Consider the following 10994-nt stretch of genomic DNA (forward strand, 5'->3'; position numbering starts at 1 on the left):
TGTGTGCCTGTTATATTGAGTGACTGGCTTCAAGATATAAAGTCATGATAATCCCATGTTCTGTCACCCGATGGCAGTGTATACGTTTGAACCATGCTTTATTACGGCAATATTTTGTGTTGTACTCTGAAGCATGTATACAGGACCATTGTGTATATAAAACATGAAAGAAAGAGAGAGAAAGAGACCATTAGAAAAAAACTAATTTTCCCGGCGTCTCTATATTGCTAGCACGTTACTCGGTATAGGGATGGAGAAGAGGACTGACAGATTGTTTTAACAGAGAGAAAAAAGACATAAAAAACGTGTCCCAGTGAACCAGATAAAGCTATTCACATAGGTTATTAGGTAAATCAAGTCTTTCGTATTATTAGAGCCTTCCGACAATGCCAATATGGGACAATAAGCATGAAAGTTACTGCACCTTTAAGGCCACGTAATGAGTGCATAGCAAGTTCAAAAATATTTCATGCACTAAGTATTTGAAGTACGCACTAGCAACAAATTATCGCCATTGCGTTCAACTCTTAAAGGCGAAGCTTAAAAATCCCCAACTTTTTACACAATTTTGACGGCGATAAACAGTAATGTCGTATCCCACTGGAAGCGTTGATCGTGTTTTGATCAGGATAAAATTTGCCTTCATAAGGCGTAAAAATTTGTGTGTGCATTCATGTATTAAATATGTGCCCTAAAACATGTGTTGTGTATGCTGGATTGACCTTGGTAGCTTGACAAAATGATGTTCCGACCCTCTTATACCACGACGACCCTTTAAATTTTCAGTGGCACACAATCATATGGAGAGCTATTCGAATTGTTTTTTTTTTCGATACAAGATGATTGCAGAAAATCACGTCACCAAAACTCAGTTCTGTAACAAATACCACGAGAGAAAATATTGGGAAAAACATTTCGAATAGCTCTCCATACGATTGTGTGCCGCTGGTTAATTCCTGTGGCCCTGTGAGTGTCTGCTAAGCATTTATCACAGCGAAGGTTACTTGGTCGTCTAAACCGCAAGTGGGGAGAACATTCGTTGCATAGACACTGTTTGGCTTACCGCATAAAAAGAAAAAGATAACTCTTATGACGATCATGACATCGATCGTTGACATCCCATTTGAAACGAAGCGACGAGAAATAGTTGCTTAGATTGTAATAACTTGTACTTGCATCTGTTGTACTCTATAGCAATATAATTTTTTCCGATTCCTTTTAATTAGAACAGCTATTTCTACACTTACATGTGCCTTAATTGAATTCCAGTTTATCAGTCTCTTCGCAGCCCTACTCTACCAAATCTCTAAGTATCTCTACCTTATCTTGAACGCTGATTGGTCATTAGTTCCATTTAATTTGAATAAAAGCGTCTCGAAGAAGTGTGTAGATGCAAAACAGCGGGCCCCGACGTTTACGACAGTGGCGGTGGTGTTGAGGCTGGCACTCATTGTGGAGTTGCGCCGGAGAGAAATCTGGGGAGGTGCAAAGCACGCAATGATGAACCGGTGCTTTGTACTGGAACATGCCAATCATTGCTAATGGGCAATGAGAAACGGACCACTCCGATTGGACGCGCCGCACACCGGATTGAGCTCAACCATAAGAAGCTTCGAATCTAAAATCAGGACACGGCAGTTTCTGGTTATAAGTCATTCCAAGCTTTTTGCTATTCTCGTTTTAAGTATCGTGTATACCGGCACAACAGTAAGCCTTTATGCAACGCCGTGGAAGAAAAACAGCGTCGGTTATCAGTTTAAGCACTATCGTTTATTTCTCACATAGCCCTGTAGTTGGTAACAGTGCACGTATAGACAAGAGTACCAGTTGTCCGCATTGCAGTGCACCGAAGCAATGAACCAAAATTGGAGTCAACAGAGCTAGGATAAACATGTAGTTCAACTGACCATCTGAATACTTATGATCAGCTGATGATGCCTATAATCGGTGAGTATGTGCAGACCTTGATTCCTGCTGGAAGGTCTTCTCGTCAGACATTCCCGAGAATATCTGCAAAGAAGCAAAAAAAAAAAAGAAGAGAGTGTTACTACATTTGGATAATATTTCTTAGCGTCAACGGGCGAGAACATAAAGGCATACGTAGACAACACAGAGCGCTAATCTTTAGTAAGCTTTATTTTGAGGAAACAATCCCATTTATACATTAACGTAGCTTTTCGGACCAGTTGGTTCACAGTGATAGGAAGATTAAACCACTGGAAAATGGCACAAATACAGTGAAGGATAACAAACATGCCGACCAGACAAGCACTGGAGTGAACACTTAAGGGGCCCGTAAACCACCTCCGACATTCTTCAAACATTTCAAGCAAACACGGGCATCGTGTGCGGAATGCCGTCGTGATCAACAATTCTAGACGTGGCAGCGCTATGAGCCGACGGCGTGCCGCAAATTCCAAGAAACAATCCCTCCTTTCTTACGGACATTTCATGCCTCCGCGTGATGCGCCGTTCGAATACCTCTGTGACGCGCAGACCCAAACATGCTGTGATTGGTCGGACAAGAGCCTGCGACTTCCGGTCAGTCTGAAAGCAGCTGTCCATGCTGATTGCTGTTGTTCATCGTGTTGCCCGCGTCCGTGCGCCCACTCGCGAATCAGCGGCGTAGGTCATCTGGCACGGCATGTCTCTGTGCGGTTCCATCCTGTTGGCAATCCTTAAAAGGCGTGCGCGCAACACACAGTCCATACCAGCTTCGCCAACTCACCAACAAGCACGCAGTGACAACGCAACTGACAGAGTCGACAGACAGAGTCGCGGCGACCAGAAGTAGACTGTGTTTCAAGCATCGCGTGAGTGATGACATATGCCACGCGATATTGGGAGGGGCGCTCTGCGAGAGGCACACGGGCAAAGCGGCTGGGAAGTTGGAAGAGGATATCATGGAGGGTGGGGCAGGAGAGTGAGTGTGGTTTCGATAATCAAACGCGTCTAATTTTGTTATTACGTCACCTCGAATGATACTTGCTTGGGCGAGTCGGTTATCGGTGTTATTTACATTGTTGTCTTATTGCGCACTGCTTGAAAGAGGAACACGTGAGATGGAGGACTAGAAGGACACAAGTGCAAGCCCATTGTACTGGAAATATAACTTATAAGGATACTTGCTTGGGCGAGTTGCGCTATCTAGTCCTTCATCTCAAGTGTTCGTCTTTTCAGCAGTGCGCAATGAGGTAACAATTACGGCACTGTTTCGAAAAATTGTCATGGCTCCGTGTTCGTCCTACACTCGTGCACGATTTTTCCACCACAACTTAATTTCGAACTCCGGGTGGCTCACGGGCCCTTTATGCAAGACGGAACGTGAAATTGGTGAGTGAGGCCTTGGAAGTCAAGAAGCAGGACAAAGCGTCATGTGTAAGTGAACTTTCAGTTTTCCTCACAGATAAATAATTCGCGTTTCTAGATAGCTGGTAAGCTTTGTGGTGAATCGTTTTTCCGTGGTTCACACGTTTGGTTCTTTTGTATTGTTAGGTTTGTAACTTTGACATGGCTCAAATGGTGTTTTACGCATGCACTGCCAATTAATGTGTGGAGGTTTGTTTGATCCAATCAGTCTAACATTCAGTTGCGATTCCAGCGCTTGTCTTCGTGTGGCTGGTTTCATCTGCTAAACACCACGCGCAATGGTTCCGCACTGACACCGACTGACAAAAGTAGCTATAGGTCAAATACCGTGCATTGAAAAGGGGAGAACATTTAGGGACTCGTCACATCTTGGTGGACCAGGAAATCCAGCAGCTCAACGCAAGCGACTGCATAGTGTGCGAAAAGCCTACTGCTTTCTCTTGCCTTGCACGAAATCAGCATATATAGGACAAGGGCGGGCTACCAACTATCACAGCTCGACACTTAAAGCACGCTGTTCGAAACGAAAGAAAGACGCAAGAAACGAGCGCGCAATGATCTCTTCGTCAAGTGTGACGTCAATCGTGACGTACGGCAAATGGCTGTTACATTTGCGGCAAACTATACGCTGATAACTGGTCTCTTTCTTATAGCACGTGAGAAATCAAGTCGCAGTGAGGAAAAGCGACGCACCATTTTTTATCTTTCCCAAGATTGGGTAGAGGGCCATGGAAAGGACGACGCAGGAGAATATGCACACGATCACGACGGCACAGGCGATCGAGGTGAACGTCTTGTCGGCCGCCATGCTTCGTATTCTGCACGTGTGAGAAGGTCTATGTCTTTAGATGATATGTTAACTGCTTCTCTCTGTCTCTCTATTGTTCGCTATGCGTTCAGCTTTACAGCAGTCCACGTATTTTGTAACTGAATGATTTCGGAAAAGACAATGAACGTGAGACTTTCAGAAGTAATCGATCTTGTCTGCACGCATGAGTGGACAAATCTAACCTGAAATAGGGCCAACGAAAGCATAAAGAAAATTCACAGTTAACTGTGGTGCAGGCATTATGACACAATTTAACTTTATTAAATTTCGAGGAAAAAGTGCCCTTCTCTTACGTTCCGAACCCACAATATCGGAAGTGCACATGAGCTATAGGTTTTGCATGTTCATTGGAAAATAGCAGTGGAAACTGGTCACATGGTATGAAAGTACATATTGTCACGGGGTCGTGACGTGGCCGAAGACAGGAGACTTCGTGTCGGGATTTAGCTGTTTATTTGGGCGAACCTGTGCCCGGTAAACGGAAAGTCCAATTACAGCAGCAGTCTTGCACAGATAGCAGTCTCGGACTGATAGCGGCGAACGGAGCGTCGGCCTTCGATCAACAACAACTGGCATGCGGCGAAGCGCGTCGGCATTTATACTCTTGCCATCGAATGTTCTAGCGTTATCGCTGGCGGTGGCGTAGGATCCAGAACAATCTGTACCGTTCGCACAGTGGGCGTGATCTTATCGAAATGATCTACTACAGTCCGGAACCTTCTGGAAAACTGCAGGCGCGGTTTGCGCTGAGAATCGTGTGGTGTTTTGGGACGATAACGAAAACTTGGGAAATGAAACGTGGCATTGCCCCCCTCTGAAAAAAAGGCATCGTCCCGATGCTTTAACTAAAGATGAAGGTACAATAATAATGCAAGAAAGTACAATGAATAAATTACGATGAAACAATAATACAAAAAAAACACTGTTTCAGTTTGTTAGCGCGCATGAAACGGCTTGAGGCACGCGACATGCACGACTTCAGGTCGCGATCGGCGTCGTTGAGAGTTCGTGATGCCGTCGGGGACAACCTCATAATCAAGTGGGCCGAGACGTCGAACCACCCTGTACGGTCCGAAGTAGCGTCGCAGAAGCTTTTCACTTAGTCCACGTCGGCGTATCGGCGTCCACACCCAAACACGTTCACCGGGCTGGTATTCCACGAAACGTCGTCGAAGGTTGTAACGGTGGCTGTCTGTCGTCTGTTGATTCTTGATACGGAGACGCGCAAGTTGTCGGGCTTCTTCGGCACGTTGAAGGTACTCGCTCACATCGAGGCTTTCTTCGTCGGTGACGTTGGGTAACATGGCATCGAGCGTCGTTGCCGGGCTCCTTCCGTAGACCAATTTGTATGGAGATATCTGCGTCGTCTCCTGCACCGCCGTGTTGTATGCGAAGGTCACATATGGAAGAATGGCGTCCCACGTCTTGTGTTCGACATCGACGTACATTGACAGCATGTCGGCGATCGTCTTGTCAAGCCGCTGGGTGAGGCCGTTGGTCTGTGGGTGGTACGCTGTCGTCCGGCGGTGGTTTGTTTGGCTGTATGCCAAGATCGCTTGAGTTAAGTCGGCAGTGAATGCCGTTCCTCTGTCGGTGATAAGGACCTCCGGAGCGCCGTGACGTAGGACGATATTTTCGACGAAGAACTTAGCTACCTCGGATGCACTGCCTTTTGGCAGGGCTTTTGTCTCGGCGTAGCGGGTGAGGTAGTCGGTAGCTACCACGATCCACTTGTTTCCGAAAGCCGACGTCGGGAATGGTCCTAGTAGGTCCATACCAAACTGCTGGAAAGGTCGACAAGGTGGATCAATTGGCTGCAGAAGTCCCGCTGGCCTTGTCGGCGTTGTCTTGCGTCGCTGACAGTGCCGGCATGTCCTCACATAACGAGTGACGTCGGTGGTAAGACGTGGCCAGTAGTACCTTTCTTGTATCCTCGCGAGCGTGCGAGAAACACCGAGGTGCCCTGCCGTCGGATCGTCGTGCAGGGCCTGCAGGAGTTCTGGTCGCAGAGCTGAAGGCACCACAAGGAGGTACTTAGCTCGAAGCGGTGAAAAGTTTTTCTTTTGTAGAAGACCGTTTCGTAGGAAGAACGACGCAAGTGCGCGCTTGAATACCTTCGGGACTTCGGCGGTCCTGCCTTCGAGGTATTCTATTAGGGCCTTAAGTTCCGGGTCGGCCCACTGTCGTTCAGCGAAGTCGTCTGTAGTTATCGTTCCCAAGAAGTAGTCGTCATCTGGGTCGTCGGGTAGCGGTTGGTCGCAATTCAATCTCTGTAAATATGTTATTGCGGTTGCGATCGCGCTTCCTTGTTTTAGCTGCCTCTGTATCTTGGTGATTAGATTATGTGTTCGGAGACACTTGCGTGCATTTAGATTTGAAGTGCATTACGCATTACGCCATCTTGGAGTGCATTACGACTATTGGAGTTGGGATTCCCCTGGCTGCTAGACCTTGTATTTATACAACGACGACCGGTAGCGATTTAAGATCAAAAACTGCGTGCGCTGCACAGTCCTAAGCATGGACCGGTAGTGAGGCTGGTCAGGCTTGTTGCACCTGCGTCTTTGTGCGCAGAAATTTACCAATACAACTAGGATTTTGCCGAATAGTGTAGCAGATTATTGCTTGGTGAAGGCGATATATATTTTAATTTTGACTACAGCTTAAGACCACGCTTTTGACGGCGCGCATATGCACCCACACCACACCGTGTAGACATGAAAGCATGAAATAGTGCGTACACTTATTCATCCTGCAGCTTTCGATGTCCTAGACTATATGGGATTCAACGCTGGTGAACGCAGAAGTAGGCAAGTAGCGTTAGCTGTCTCCGAGGCTTCTTTTGCAATATCACTGTTCGGCTTAACCAAGGTAATTGGACTCATATGACACGCGAAAAAAATTTAGCTGAAGCTATACCGCCTATGCGCTATCTCTGAGCTGCGCACCATCTGCCTCACTCTCAAGAAAATGTTCTGGCGAGCGCTCTAACAAACACTGTTTTTGAGGCCCGGATGAACTGCTCTCCAGCGACGTACCTCGGGTCGACCTCATGACCAAAGGTCACGGGAGGCTCGACGTCGTTGATGCGCTGCGTAGACACACGACTTTGCTCCATTGCGTTCTGCTTCTTCTTCCTTTCATGCGAGTGCAGTAAAGAAGACAATATTGCCACGCACGTACACTATATGTCGCTTTGGCTTTGGGATTATAGTCAACAGAGGTGGCAAAACCTTTGATTTCCCGCGGGCACCCATTCGCACTCTCATTTGAAATCGATAATGTTCACTTTTCCCTCCTCCAAATTCAATTAGTTCACAGAAAAAAGTTCTTGTTGCTCAGTCGTGGCTTAACCATTTCATAGTATGTAGTCGAACAGTATGCGATGGCCGTATATGCTAATTAACCACGTCAACAATACCAAATTACATTTGTGTAGAATATGATGAATTATGTTCGCACTGCTTTCAGCGTGCCAGTGAAAGGTGGAGATCACCTAATTTGCTCTCGGTATCTATTTTCCTGGAAAAATAACCGAACTGCTCCCCTTATATATGAATCGGCGTAACACGAAAGTGAAACGTATCTTTACAGAGGTAGTTGAGCGTCTATTGTGCATTCTTTTAGAAACAGCAACAAAGTACAAAGTCACGTTAGGAACGGCAAGCAGCTCTAAACTTGCAGCGCACACCTCAAGCAGAAAGCACGCACGAAATCAGCATACACAGGACGAGCGCGCACTAATAAGTATCACAGCTCGACACCTAAAGCGCGCTGTTCAAAATGGAAGAGAGACGCACGAAACGGGTGCGCAAGTATACAAAGGACAAGCGCGAACGACTATGACAATGCTTCCTGCGTCGTGTGTCAGCAGCACGATGCTTTTGTAAACGCGGCCATGGCAGCGTGCGAAGTGACCTTCGTACTCTCACGAATTACGAGTCTGATAAGTGCGCGCGCCGGAGAGACCACGCTCCGTGGAGGCGACGATTTTTAGAGCGTGCCGTACACTTCTTAACGCGAGCCGGTCGCGCGTCTCGCCACTGATAAAGAAAACGCACGCGCTATAGTTTCGAAGCTCTGAGGAGTGCCGAACAGTCTATGGTGTATATAGAGAGCACGCCGTTAGCACTTCAGGCATCGTACGCTCTGTGGCGTCGTGGTTAGCTTTGCACGCAGTGATTCGAGAGGATATTGGTGCAATTCCGCACAATAGATGCGGACCTTCTGTTTTTTTTTCTTCTTCTTTGCAATGTCTTAGTATATATTTTCCAACGTCACTTTAGTGACGGAGGTATGTCAGTGGTGGACCCCGGCATAAAACACTTTCGTGTTAAGAAAATCCCGGAAGGTCAATAATTTTCAGTAGGTGAAGCAATGGAATCGTTTGGTGTTACCGTGAATAACCCGTGACATTGACCACTCCCGCATCTAAATGAGTGTCAAGTGGTGAGCAGTTATATACAGTGTTTATTTAGTCGTATTCTATGATCATCATCGTGATCTTCATCGACATCGGCGTCATCACCATTGTCATGATGTATAGTGGGTACCTTGCATGTGCTGTGCCATGATGCCAGAGAGGAAATGTGTAGTCTGGAACGCGTGATCTGGAACGCGCTCGCTCTTCATCGTCATCGTCAGCGGCGGCTAGAGTGCGACAGAGTACAGGCCTCGTTCATTAGCTGTTTCGCCTCTGAAAAAAAAAACACTTTAATGGCCAAACTATTTAAAAAAGTGGTCTGTGGAGGAAGCGCTATCAACAAGAAAAGAAAGCGAATGTTCATTTAAAGGCGGATTCCGGCGACTTTTTTTTGAGGTCAGTGGTTCTCAGTGAAATTCGCTGGGTACGTTCCTTTGCCCATTACTGTAATTTGTGCTAAATTACAGGCTTGAGATATGATTTGATTGTTTGCAAATGAATTTTAAAGATAGCCTCGAAACGGCTCACCTGGTTTGCCAGAATTATCGGCAACACTGTCTGCGTGTCGTCCCGTTTGGCATGTCAACGGAAGTGACGCAGGTGGTGGCATCGCTAGCTTTGGCTGCTGCAGCGTTTACTGTGCTGGCCACAAGGCAACGGCGGCGGCGTTCAGTGGTGTTCTTCCTTACTTCGTGGAGGAGGAGGAGAAAAACTTTATTGATCCCAAGAGGGAAAGGTGCGGTGGTGGAGTGTCAGAGGAGCCTACCCAGCGTATACGTCTCCATTACCCTTTTGGCCCAATCCAAGATGTGGTCCTGGACCTCAGGCGCCGAGCTGCACATAGCAGCCTCCCACCGCTCCTTACTATTAATGTGTAGAGAATGTGGTTGTGGGTTTCGAGTACACCCCCACATGATATGGTCTAGGGTAGCTCTTTGTTGACAGAAAATGCACAAAGGGGAGGGGTATATCGCAGGGTGTATAAGATGGCGAAAAGATGGGGTAGGAAAAGTACGGGTCTGTAACTGCCGCCATAGTATTTCATGGTAGCGCGAAGCTCCATGATGTAAGGGGGGGTATATAGTGCGCGGTAGGCGGTAGTGATTTGTTATATCGTGGAAGGTCAAACCTTACTTCGTGGTGTTTGGCCGGCGTTTCGCTGGTTTGATGCGTGATTTTCTGTTCCCCGTGGATGAGTGTGCGATGAGTAGTAGTTGGTGTTGCTTTGTGGGCTGCACAAACCACTGACACAAGACGCAGTGTGCTTGCTATGACGACTTTCCACGTAACAGTGCCCTCCGTGAGAAGTGGATCAGTGCAATCGTCACTGTTGGACAGCTCTGATACACTGTCAGTCTCGGACATGTCAGTTGACGCTCGGCGCGTTCACCTCTGCTCCGAGCTAAGCTCCGAGCTAAACTCCGAGCCTCTGCTTGGCCTGGCATTCACAGTTTTCATACACCGCGCCGGCAGGGCCAGCCTGCCTCGTACCGCATCCGGTTTTAGGTTCCTACCAAACGGTACGTCATTGTAGACTGTGCGCTCGGTTGGGTTTTGGTTTCGGTATTGAGCCTTTTTGGTTATCAAAAATCATTCTAAAACTTGCTGAGCATTTCAGCTATTGGGCGCGTGACAAGAGTGTCTCAGGAACACAGAACCACCATTTGTCAACAAATTTCCAGAGTTGGCCTTTAAAAGACCCGGGCCAGGCTGCGGAAGCAGGCATACGAAGTGTCAAAAGGCACGTGTTATGGGCACGCTCCTCTGCACGTGCATCGGAATAAATGCGATGTATGAGCCTCTTTAATCAACAGACGCTCCCGGCCTCTGAAGAAGCATCGCCTGTGCTTCTCACGTTTCGGAAGCACTAGTGAAGTCTCTCAAAGACAATAATATAGTCGAAATGCTGCGTTTTAAGGCATGTATAAAGTTCTGTTTATTTGGTGCATACATTGTGCGCATAGTTGATTAACCACACCTAAGTGTTTGCCACTTTGTCAAGTGGAGGGAAGAAACAGACAGTCTGCGTCGACGCTTTCGCCATCATCTAGAATTTACCACTAACCTGCTATTTTTGGAGCCGGTCACTTCGGTGCAAGTGGCAGTGCTGTTCCAGATGGGTATGTAGGGTTTAACGTCCCAAAACCACGATATGATTATGAGAGACGCCGTAGTGGAGAGCTCCGGAAATTTCGACCATTGGGTGTTCTTTAACGTACACCCAAATCCGAGTACACGGGCCTACAACATTACCGCCTCTATCGGAAATGCAGCCGCCGCAGTCGGGATTCGATCCCGCGACCTGCGGGTCAGCAGCCAAGTACCTTAGCCACTAGACCACCGCGGCGGAGCGCAGTGCTGTTCAAACTTTGC

Source organism: Rhipicephalus microplus, chromosome 2, assembly GCF_043290135.1.
Source record: "Rhipicephalus microplus isolate Deutch F79 chromosome 2, USDA_Rmic, whole genome shotgun sequence".
NCBI classification, from domain to species: domain Eukaryota; kingdom Metazoa; phylum Arthropoda; class Arachnida; order Ixodida; family Ixodidae; genus Rhipicephalus; species Rhipicephalus microplus.